Below are 12,067 nucleotides of genomic sequence, written 5' to 3' on the forward strand. Positions count from 1 at the left end.
AATCACAATGTATGATTTTTTAACTATTAATTTGTATGATACAGCTGCAAATAAGTATTTGAACACCTGTCTATCAGCTAGAATTCTGACCTTCAAAGACCTGTTAGTCTGCCTTTAAAATGTCCACCTCCACTTCATTTATTATCCTAAATTAGATGCACCTGTTTGAGGTCGTTAGCTGCATAAAGACACCTGTCCACCCCATACAATCAGTAAGAATCCAACTACTAACATGGCCAAGACCAAAGAGCTGTCCAAAGACACTAGAGACAAAATTGTACACCTCCACAAGGCTGGAAAGGGCTATGGGGAAATTGCCAAGCAGCTTGGTGAAAAAAGGTCCACTGTTGGAGCAATCATTTGAAAATGGAAGAAGCTAAACATGACTGTCAGGGCGTTTTTCCACTGGGTTCGTTTGCTGCGGTCCGAACCCGAGTGCGCTCGTTCCCGGCGCCCCCCGCAGCGTTGGTCTGGTTTCACACTCAATTAGTTGTATCGAACCCAGGTGCGTTTGCAGTGATCTTACGTCATCGCAAACGCACACGGAAAATGCATGGATAATACAACTCGACTGAGCATAGCTGTAATTTGTCTGGTTTTTTGGTGCTATTATGCACAACATAGTGAGAGACATCACCTCTTCAGTGTCCCACAACGTTCCCCTGCCACTCATGGTTGTCGTGTGTGAGGAAACAATGATATCGACAGTGATACGCATGCGCGGGATACTATACTTCCTGAACAAGCGCGCACCCGAGTCCGTGTTGCTTGCACATTAACGCGAACCGCGCCACGGTTCGGGAGCAACCGAGCTCAGACCACCTCCTCCAGGTAGTCTCGGGTTCGGTACTCTAGTGCGCACCCGGGTCCGATGACAGCGTTCACATTAGCGATTTTTCATGCGAACCGTGCCCCGGTCCGCACTAAACTGCCAGTGTGAAAGCGCCCTTAATCTCCCTCGGACTGGGGCTCCATGCAAGATCTCACCTCGTGGGGTCTCGATCCTAAGAAAGGTGAGAAATCAGCCCAGAACTACCCGGGAGGAGCTGGTCAATGACCTGAAAAGAGCTGGGACCACCGTTTCCAAGGTTACTGTTGGTAATACACTAAGACGTCATGGTTTGAAATCATGCATGGCACGGAAGGTTCCCCTGCTTAAATCAGCACATGTCAAGGCCCGTCGTAAGTTTGCCAATGACCATTAGGATGATCCAGAGGAGTCATGGGAGAAAGTCATGTGGTCAGATGAGACCAAAATAGAACTTTTTGGTCATAATTCCACTAACCGTGTTTGGAGGAAGAAGAATGATGAGTACCATCCCAAGAACACCATCCCTACTGTGAAGCATGGGGGTGGTAGCATCATGCTTTGGGTGTGTTTTTCTGCACATGGGACAGGGCGACTGCACTGTATTAAGGAAAGGATGACCGGGGCCATGTATTGCGAGATTTTGGGGAACAACCTCCTTCCCTCAGTTAGAGCATTGAAGATGGGTCGAGGCTGGGTCTTCCAACATGACAATGACCCGAAGCACACAGCCAGGATAACCAAGGAGTGGCTCTGTAAGAAGCATATCAAGGTTCTGGCGTGGCCTAGCCAGTCTCCAGACCTAAACCCAATAGAGAATCTTTGGAGGGAGCTCAAACTCCGTGTTTCTCAGCGACAGCCCAGAAACCTGACTGATCTAGAGAAGATCTGTGTGGAGGAGTGGGCCAAAATCCCTCCTGCAGTGTGTGCAAACCTGGTGAAAAACTACAAGAAACGTTTTACCTCTGTAATTGCAAACAAAGGCTACTGTACCAAATATTAACATTGATTTTCTCAGGTGTTCAAATACTTATTTGCAGCTGTATCATACAAATAAATAGTTAAAAAATCATACATTGTGATTTCTGGATTTTTTTTTTTGATTATGTCTCTCACAGTGGACATGCACCTACGATGACAATTTCAGACCCCTCCATGATTTCTAAGTGGGAGAACTTGCAAAATAGCAGGGTGTTCAAATACTTATTTTCCTCACTGTATATATATATATATATATATATATATATATATATATATATATATATATATATACAGTATATATATATATATATATATATATATATATATATAATGTATATATCAGGGGTTTAACCGTAATTTTATGACACTACAAAGATATATTTTGTGTGAAAAATTAACACTTTATTCAACAATTCTTCTCTCGCAAGTTGCCATCTTCCCCCATTATTGATATTACCATGGGGAATGCATGTCCTTTACTCTGCATGCAAACAAGGGGCAGCGCATTCATGTTCAATGTCAGTAGCAGCCTGTGCATGCATTGTAATAATGTCCATAGCAGCGGAAGATGGTAACCAGAGGTGGACAGTAACAAAGTACCCTAAAAAGCAAAAAGGCAGTAACTACGCAGAGTGCAGAACTGAGAAAAATGACTTTAAAGTTATCCTGTCATCCAGTCTAAGTAGTTGTAGGTAGATTATTGGACATGTGGCTGTTTTGTTACTTTATATAAGCTTATTCTTTGTACATATCAATCCTCATATTTGATATTTTACCCCTATTTTGCAGTTACTGTATTCTTGCTTTGTATTACTTACCAGAAACGTAGCACCATACCAAGGAAAAAGGCAGTAACTGCAATAACTACAGATCCTACTACAATCTTTCTCCAAAACGACACACATTTGAGATAAGATGTTTTGTCACATAACAAAGGATGCCTTGAATGTCATGAAAATGATAATAACTCATTTTTGACCAAAAATGCAGTTCTGACGTCAACCCAATTCTCATTTTCAACCAAAATACAACTTCTGTCCAACGTTGGAGAATAACGTCAATGTGACGTTGGATTCTGACATCAACCTGATTTTCATTTTCAACATTGTGTTTGGTCTTCTAAATGCTAATTTTGTCATTGATTTGGCAAACACTAACTTATTATAGATACCAGTAGGCTAACATATTCATACTAAAAGCCAAACATCTTTAAATAGGGCACTTATTTTGGACGTTATTGAGTGCATTTATTCAATCTCACATAAAATCCCACTACTGGAACTGTGTTCTCGAAATACATTTCGTAAGGTACTGTATTATGATACAACAATAATATAACAATGCATTGACATTTACTTTTTACTTTTGATACTTAAGCACTTTTAAAAACAAGTACTTCTGTACTTTTACTCAAGTAAAAATCGGTACAACTTTTACTTGTAACGGAGTAATATTTGACTAGTGGGATCTGTACTTTTACTCAAGTAAGGACGTTGTGTACTTTGTCCACCTCTGATGGTAACTCACGGCAGAAGAGTTGTTGAAGTCATTATTAAGTCATTCGTTTTTTTTGTGGACAAAATGTATTCTCATAACATCATAAAATTACAGTTGAACCACTGATTTTACATGAACCATTTTAACAATGTCTTTATTATGTTTCTGTGTCTTAATAGTGGTAGTACTGACTCTACTAATAGACCCTGTCTAAGGAGGGTCAGGGAGCTTTTGGATTTCATCATAAATATCTTAATTTTTGTTCCAAAGATGAATTAAGGTATTTTGGGTCTGGAACATGAGGGTGAGTAATTAATGACAAAATGTTCATTTTTGGGTTAACTATCCCTTTAAAGGTCTTTCTACAATATAGACCTATGAAGATTGTAGGGATGGTAATCTTGAGGCACCTCATAATTAAATAATTAATTTGATTAACAATTGGATGGAAACTTAGCTACTGAACTGAATTAAAGGGTCATGAAACCCCAGACTACTTTGCACATCACAGTAGACAAAGTTAGCATCCATTCATTTTAATTGTTTGGGAAAACTGGTTCATTTTCAGCTTTTTTGCGCTATTTTCAGCTTCGGGTTTAAAAATCGATATTGTGTTGACATCAATTTGTTATGTGGCAAAGGACTATGGTACATTGATGACGTTTAACGATCTGAAACAAAAGTATCAAAAGCAAAGCGCAAGTCACTTTACGCAAGTTACGTCCTACGTCATACTCCAGGATGCATCTCCCTTGATCGCGCATCTCCCGCTACCGGAAGCCAGCTTTTTCCTTTATAAAGTTTTAAATATGTATATTTTTCCGACAAAACCGCACGGATTACCCTCGGAAGGCCTTCGTTTATCCCCCTGCAGCCCGATGGATTACTTTTGTGAAGGATGCGTGCATATTTTTGGGACTTGAAGGAGGAATACAGAGGTGGACCCCATAACTTCTCATTATAATCACTGAAAGATCTAAGACATTTTCTAAAATAACTGAAAATGTGTTTGTCTGAAAAATTATTGACATATGCATCTCGAACGGCATGAGGGTGAGTAAATCATGGGTTTAATATCATTTTTGGCCGAACTATCCCTTTAAGGCATAGGACACATGTAGGCCTTCCTCTTCATCAACGACATTAACACGACACTGTGTACACCAGATGCAACACCAAAATACAGTAAAACCCTTTATAATCAGTGATTCCGTCTACAGATAAGCTGTGCGACGCGACAAATCTATGTCTATTAGATATTTATGACGTCCTGACACATTTTTGCAATGGTCACTTGGTTGCGTCCAGTATAGACAGCCTCTAACTGGTGTGACGCGATGAGACAACTGTCGTGTCCTGTGTGACTGAAGCCGAGAGCAAGATATGCCTCGTCATAGAGCTGCACAATTCAATTCAATTCTACACAGTCTGCTCTCTGTGTGTCAGCGGCATTGAGAACACTTTTTCAAAAGGTTTAATATACATGGGCAAATCGAAAAAAGAAGGAATTTTCTTACCATCATTGTCACTGCCTGGCCTTCTAGCTTCCTGCTGGGATCTAACCATGATTTCCTGGAGTGAAAAAAAATATATATAACAAAAAAAATTATTCCATGAAAGACAGAGTGGATATGGATATTAGGGATAAGCTAATTTTCACACTGGTAAATACACTTGCAACAAATTGTCTTTGGGAACAACTGAGATGAACCAGAATTCTCTTTTTTGACACACATTTCTCTAGCTCCCAAGCAGTATATCATTTACATGATTTCAGGCACTGAGGGCAATTATGAGGACATTATTTGGTTAACGAGGACTCATATGACTATTGTATGTGACTCAGCAGTAACTATTGTTTTACAACACTTGTGTGTGTTTACTCATGGTTTATGAGGACATTATTTGGTTAATGAGGACTCATATGACTATTGTATGTGACTCAGCATTAACTATTGTTTTACAACACTTGTGTGTGTTTACTCATGGTTTATGAGAACATGATTTGGTTAACGAGGACTCATATAACTATTGTATGTGACTCAGCAGTAACTATTGTTTTACACTTGTGTGTGTTTACTCATGGTTTATGAGGACATTATTTGGTTAATGAGGACTTGTATGACTATTGTATGTGACTCAGCAGTAACTATTGTTTTACACGTGTGTGTGTTTACTCACGGTTTATGAGGACATTATTTGGTTAATGAGGACTCATAACTATTGTATGTGACTCAGCAGTAACTATTGTTTTACAACCCTTGTGTGTGTTTACTCACAGTGTACAAATGGTACGATTAACACACACAAGTGTTTTTAACAATAGTGTACTGCTATATCACATTTAGTAGCAATAAGAAAATGTTACTTTAGATCATGTTATAGCGTGTGTGAAACTTCATTGACAAAAGTATTAACGAACCTCTTCAGGAGACGTGACTTTACTTCCTGTCATGGCTGGAGCGAAATGGACAAACTGGAAGACAGAAACAAAGAGAAAAGAGCAACAATGTGACTCAGCAGTAACTATTGTTTTACACTTGTGTGTGTTTACTCATGGTTTATGAGGACATTATTTGGTTAATGAGGACTTGTATGACTATTGTATGTGACTCAGTAGTAACTATTGTTCTCTTACGAGAGGTCTCTCGTACTGCGTAAGATATCTTACGCTAGGGGAAAATCCTTTTTCCGCGAGATATTGAAGCCAAAAATTATCCTTAATTTTGTAATAATGCAAAACGCGTTGCGGCAGCATGCAGACATAGGCGAGGCAGCTCGCGCGCCTATTGGCTGCTCTGCGGCAACTGCAGCAGCCTATCGAGCGAGGCCTGGCATGACGCCAGACCCAATGAGGGTGCTTCGCGCCCGCTGCGTCACGTCCCGCCGAAACGGGCGTGGTCTAGGCCTATAAATACTGCTCGCAGGCAGCTATTATCTGATTTTTCATCCTTCAAGCGAAGCACACGCATCGCTGGAGCTGGAGAAGAAGCCGCGCCGTCTGAGAGAGAGCACCTTCAGCGGGACGAGTCACTGAAGTCGCTGGCCGAGCCGCCTTCCTTGCCTTCCTGCTGTGCTATCCGGCGTTATATCCTTTCTCTGCTACTGTGTTTATGTATGTGTGTGTGCTCGCCGCCGCGACACACACTCTCATTGCACTAAAAGAGCTGGGCGTCTTTTTCAAGACGCCCCTTTTCCTGAGGATCACGCAGCTCTCGCGCTCGCTGACGGCGACTGCCCTCACTGCGAGCTAGTTACTGCCTATGGTGACTCTTAGGACTCACCTGGCATCCTTCTCCGAGACTGCTCCTCCGCCCCCCCCAACCCGCAAAGCTCGCCGGTTCGCCCGCTTGCCTTGCCCGCTTGGGGGACGATACCTGTTCTCCCTCTGTTCGAGCCGCGCAAACCGTGCCGCTCACAGAGGATGTCAGGAGCGGACGGTCACGGGGCTAGCTTTCTCTCTCCCTCTGTTCGAGCCGCGCAAACTGTGCCGTTCACAGAGGAGGCTGGAAGCGGACGGTCGGGGTTAGTTTTTCTTTACGTTATAAGAAAGCTACCCTGCCTCTGCGCCCCATTCATGCGTCACTCACCGGCGAAAGGAGAAAGGAGTGTTTTTAGTCCCGCCGAGGATGGACTGACCTTCAATTTCTCATACATTTCTCAGTTCCCTGATCAGGCGACTGGAAATATCAATATTGCAGCAAACGAGCTTGTTTTAATACAAGCGCGCCTGCAAGCAAACGCTGAAGAAAACATGTTGACGCTCTCTTATATGCTCGTGCATCTGAAAGCCTTTGTGTTCCCCCCTGTGGCTCAGTGGCGGAATCTTGGGTTTTCCGCACGAGAGACCGGTGTTCGAATCCCGGTCTAGCGGCAGATAAATTATGCCGCCAATGCTTCGCTCTGTCAGTTCCCTGAAAGGCGACTGCAGATGTGCATTTTGCAGCCAACGAGCGCGTTGTACAACCCGCTCGCCTGCACCCAAACACCGTTTCTATGGTTTCCGTGCGTCACTGGCGTAAGGAGAAAAGAGAGTGTTTCTGGTCCCGCTGCGGACGGACCGACCTCCATTTTCTCGTACATTTCTCATTCCCCTCTGAAGTTCGGGCGACTGGAAATGTCAGTATTGCAGTGAGCAAGCCTGTTGTAATATGTTGATGAATGACTTTCACTTTGATTTGCGATAGTTTGCACGTTGGCTTGATGCTCATCTGTGGTGATGCGTGTTGAAGTAACGTCGTCATATCTGGATATAACATAACATATAGCCTATAACACGCTCTCACACGTTTATTTCTTATCATTTTTGGGATAAGTCAAATTTGCATATGTGGTTTCAACAACCAGATGCATTTACTCTTGTCCAGTTTCGTCTGGAATGCGTCTCAGATCTCCTCCTAAAGTGGTTTGAGTGATCGGATTTAAATCCGTCTCGAATGCGTTTCGGAGGGCATTTAGATTTGGTCTTTTCACGACCAGATAGCTATCCGATCACAGAAAACGGATGAAGTGGCCATGGGTCTCTGTTTAAGAACGCCGGCTCGCAGCTGCAGGTTCCGCTGGTTTAGAGCACCGCAGGAATCTTCAAGTCTACCGAACGTCCAGTTTCACTGCTCAAGTTGATCTTCTTGTAATAAAGATCTCATCGAGGACAAACAAACTGTATTTTTGTATTTTCATTGCATTTTTAATTTATAAAAAGTTAAAGAAATAATGAATTTCAATATAAAAATATTAATGATTAATCGATAGTCGATCGTTAATTCTCCCGACGATCGACTAAGAAAATTTAATCGAATGCCCATCCCTATTTTGCATTATTACAAAATTTAGGATAATTTTTGGCTTCAATATCTCGTGGAAAAAGGAATTTCCCCTAGCGTAAGATATCTTACGCAGTACTCGTTCCCTCTTCTAGAGAGAACCGAGGTTACGTTAGTAACCGAGTACGTTTTACACTTGTGTGTGTTTACTCATGGTTTATGAGGACATTACTTGGTTAATGACGACTTGTATGACTATTGTATGTGACTCAGCAGTAACTATTGTTTTACAACACTTGTGTGTGTTTACTCATGGTTTATGAGGACATTATTTGGTTAATGAGGACTTGTATGACTATTGTATGTGACTCAGCAGTAACTATTGTTTTACACTAGAGCCCGACCGATAAAGGATTTAAGGCCGATACCGATACAAATATTTGGTGATTTAAAAATCCGATATTCCGATATATCGGCTCGATATATATATATATTTTAATCCAGAAACGTGTAACAAAACATGAACAGATTTTCCCTAACATTAGTTATTTGTAGTTATTTAAGAGTCCTCAGCCTTACTAAAATAATATAATGCAGTTTAAAAATAAATAAAAAAAAATTTAAATTAACTTTAGTGTCACAACAGAACAGAATATATTAAAGTTCTGATAAATATAATGTATATTAAAAATACAAACTTAAGATATGAAACTTAAAGTCCTTTGAACAAAAAAAAAATCAACTATTATTATTAATATTGACAGTAATAATTTTTAAAAAATCAATGATGATGATATTATTATTACCTTCATCATTTGTATTATTATTAAACAAGACAAAGGTCACTCCTAATTCTATCCATCTATTCCATCAAGCTAACGTTACAACAAACCATTTTCAATCATCATTTGCTGCCTGCCTTCTAAAATCTACTACTTAGTGATGCACTAAATACATTATGTGAGGTAATTAACACATGGTTACCGAGTCGATCATTCCCTGGGATGCGTTTTCATGAAAATCGAATGTAAAGACTTTTATCTCTAAAAACAGATGATCTTATAACGCTAGTATATGGGGCACAGAGTAAGTAAAAGTAAATCGCTAGTTAATACCACTAACAAGGCTCAAAATAGCCTCACACTAACACGGTAGCATAATGAGGGTCCCTACATGCAAAACGAAGCATTGAGAACTTTGTAAGTGTACAGACAGTTTAATAAGAAGATACTTTATAAAGACAGTACATTACGCGTTTACAGGCATCATCTAGGAAAACAGTCTCGACTTGTCGAGTCACGAATGCTGTGCTACGTTAGATTTCACAAACGTAATTCCTATGGACCAGCTCACTTAGCACGGCGTTCGTGACTCGATGAGTCGAGACTGTTTTCCAAGATGACGAATGGCTGTAAACGCGTAATGATTATCCAAGGCATGCATGTTACACACATAGACATCATATATAATATCTATGGTTACACACGTCACAGACTGTATTTCTGGTTGACCATTGTGTATTATAATAGAAGTTAACTAACTAATTAAGAGAAAGGCTAAGGTTTATGGGAAACAAAAAAATAACTTACCTTTGACAGTATTTATATATCTCCAGGTTATTATGTCTTTGTCCTTGTCCATTTTAACAAAAATCTCTGCATCTTTTAGAGGATTTGGTCCTCTGATCCGATGACTCCGAACCACTACAAAATAACATGTTAAGTCAGTCTTTACAGATAAACAGTTGTGTTATTTTTTAGTTTTGTATTTATAGTGTTTATATATAATATTTATTCATACTATATTATGAGGATATTTATATAACATGTTATTATAAAAATTAACATGATATAAAAAAACATAAATAACATATTTTATGTTAAATATTAACTATTATGATGTTAAAACAAAAATAATCATTAGGTAATTCTAACTAAAAGCGACACTGAGAGGCAAAGATGAGTGTGCGATGCTCCACACATGTTAATGATAAGTTTGTGTGGAGCAGCATTAACAGAGCAGAGGGTTCCTTTTAATAGTTATTTGTAATTTTATCTATTTACTTATTTAATATTTAAATAATATTACTTGAATAACTTGTTCTCTGATCTTCTGATAACCATAAAAAATGTACTACAGCTGCCAAACAAAACCAGAGAGAAATGTATTCATAAATCTTTAAAACAATCTAATTAAATCTTAGACACAAAACATTCAGCCAGTAAAAAAAAAAATATATCCTCTCAGATATATATAATATATATAATATATATGTTGTCTCATTTATCATTGTAGCTTTAGTTATGCTGATTTTCTGTATACTGTGTATTTATTTTTGGACTAATAGTGGTTAATAAAGTCCAATAATGGTATGAGAGAGTGTCAGTGGTAATATCATTGTGTTCCTATTGGTTAATGTTAGAGGATCTGTGTAACAGCTAGCCTTAGCCTGACAGTTAGCCTGCCCTGGACCAGGCTAGTTTTCCAGCATAAGTTGCCAGGTTAACTGAGTTTGAACTATTTTAAGTTTGCTTTATGAAACAGAATCCACCGACAATAAGTCTGACAAACCAAAATAAGCCTGGCTTGTTTATGGAACAACCCTCTGCTCTGACATGCACACACATAACCTTAACCTACACTCATGTAAATAATTAAATTGCATACTGTATATTAAACCTGCAAATGGAGTACTTACAGCAATGGCACCACGGACTCCTGGCCACCCCACTGGCCACCCCGCTGGCCAGTATAAATTTTAGTAGCATCAGTTATGCATTTCATCCCTAATGCACAGCCAGGCAGGCAATTAAGCCGCTCTAGACCTTCGATCGCACACAGTAGCCGCCAGTACTCCCCCGCCCCTCCGTCCATGCCGCTGTTGCGCGCTCAGACAGCAACAGCTCAGCGCGTGCCCGTCGGTCAACAATTTCAAAAGAAGTTAAGAAAGAAGACGAAGAAGACTCCCGCGTCAGTTTTGGTGACAAAGGCATCTGAAGTCATTCCATAGCTTAATGTGACGGACAGAAGTCTATTTACATCATTAAAGTTTACGGAAACTCATTTTCTCTCCTCTGTGGCTGTCAATCATTCAGTATTCAAACAGCGCGCGCGCCTCTTCCGGTTGGATGCACGGTAAAACTCTCTCCAATATGATATATTCACATTATAATGCATTATCTGTAGATAAAAGGCTGTGGCTTTGCATAAAATGACTTTATTTTGTTGGAGTTTGTTGCTGTTTTTAAACGACTCACTACCGTCACGTGTGCTTGTTAGATCACACACATCACAAGGACTATGAATCGGCATCAAACGCACAATAACTGGAATTTAATACTGTGAAACAAATGATCAATAAACTGTTGGACAGATAGACACTAGGATTTGTGCGCTCGACATTTCTTCGCTTTGTGCCGTGAACTTTTAAATGCTCACGTTGTGCAGCGCAGCCTATGAGCGCAGCGCTGAACACTGTGACTCCATGTTGCTTTGAGCACATCATTCTGCACCCGCGATGCGCATACGCGCTTTGTGCGCTCTGTTTTGAAGCGTTTCATATTATCATTGTTTTGCGCACTGAAAGATTATTAAAAGCCTATATTTTTTATACCTAGCCTGCTCAATACATTTAAAATAAGCATCATTTAATTGTATATTATTTCTTTGTAGTGTAGGCTATATAAATACACTTCTGAATTCTTGACATTAATATATAAATATAATATATTTGTATCTGCCAGTATCTGCTTTTCCCCAGTAACTGTTTTGTTTGCAATAAATGTACACCTTATGCCAAATATAATTGCAAAATACAACAGAATTGTTGTGCAACTCAAAATGTTAACTGTACTGTTATTAGTCTATGCACATTATATCATTAGTAACATTAAATATAACACAATAAACCATCATATAGTATATCAGTAGGAGTTTCCTTAAGTCTTTCTAAAAGTTTACTACAGGCCGGTTTACTACAACAGTAGAAAAAAATTCTGAAATTATGGTTTATAGTTTT

This window comes from Leuciscus leuciscus (assembly GCF_965113295.1).
Source record: "Leuciscus leuciscus genome assembly, chromosome: 16".
In the NCBI taxonomy this organism is placed as follows: Eukaryota; Metazoa; Chordata; class Actinopteri; order Cypriniformes; family Leuciscidae; genus Leuciscus; species Leuciscus leuciscus.